The sequence below is a fragment of the Corapipo altera genome, unplaced genomic scaffold (genome assembly GCF_003945725.1).
Source record: "Corapipo altera isolate COAL_440 unplaced genomic scaffold, ASM394572v1 116, whole genome shotgun sequence".
In the NCBI taxonomy this organism is placed as follows: domain Eukaryota; kingdom Metazoa; phylum Chordata; class Aves; order Passeriformes; family Pipridae; genus Corapipo; species Corapipo altera.
In genome coordinates this window covers 34,548-35,802 of record NW_020884953.1, presented here as the reverse complement: position 1 = coordinate 35,802, position 1,255 = coordinate 34,548, and positions in this window count along the sequence as shown.

The window sequence follows — 1,255 nt, the reverse complement described above, 5'->3', positions numbered from 1 at the left end:
GGACCCGGCACAGCACCGGGCACGGCCCCGACCCCGCCCCGGCACGGACACGGCACAGCACCGGGCACGGCCCCGACCCCGGCACAGTCACGGGCACGGCCCCGACCCCGCCGTGGCACGGCACCGACCCGGGTACGGACCTGGACCCGGCACGGATGCAGCACAGACCGGGACCCGGTGCCGACCCCGCCCCGGACCCGCAGCCGGGTACAGACCCGGTACAGCCCCGGGCACGGCACTGGCACGGCATCGGCACCGGCACAGCCCCGGACTCGGACCAGGGCACGGACCCGGACCCGGAGCCAGACACGGACACGGACCCAGCCCCGGCACTGGCACCAGATCCGGGCAAGGACCCGGACCCCGCCCTGGACCCAGCCCCAATCCTGGATCCAGACACGGGCACGGACCCGGCACCGCACCTGGGCATGGATCCAAATGCGGACCCAGCCCCTGCCCCGGCTCGGCACAGCCCTTGACCCGGACCCGAACACGGGCATAGACTCAGGCCCCGAACTGGCACTGGAGCGAGAGCCTGGACCCGGACTAGAATGCAGCCTCGACACTAGCACTGGCACTGGCACAGCACCGGTACAGGCCCTAGCCCTGGTCCCCCGCTGCCCTATGCACGCCCTGGCTCTCAACAGGGGACAGAAGCACCCACTGACCTCAGCACCCACCTCCCATCTTCACACAGCCTCATCTGCACCCACCTACCGTGCACATCTGGACACCCACCCACACCCCCCTCTCTGTGCACGCCCAGCCACCAACCTGTGTCCCAGCACCCACCCCCCACCATTTATCCACCAGCTCTGCACCCCACAGCCTCAGCACTGAACCCCAAATATCCCTCCCTATTAACTAAGGAGAGGTCTGAGGCGTGGGGTGCCTTCCCTACCCCACACCCTTCACAAACCCACACCCTGGCTGGGGCTGGGGTGTAGCAGCACAGATGGAGACAATCCAGATGGGTCTCCAGGGCAGAGCAGTGGAATAATCACTGCTATTTATTGAAGCCAATCTCTAAAATCCCCCCTGAGCTCCTCATGGAGCCCCAGGGACGTTAGGGGAGCAGGCAGGGCCCTTCAGTGGCTTTGCTTAGGAAAATCAAGGCACAAACACGGCTTTAATTTTAAGGATCTCCCTTCAAGCAAAAGAGTCACTGTATCCTTTTGCTTTCAGGATCTTGTTCAGCTCCTCCAACACCCCTGGGTCCCCATGGATCCCTCACAGATCCTCCCTGCGGCCATTA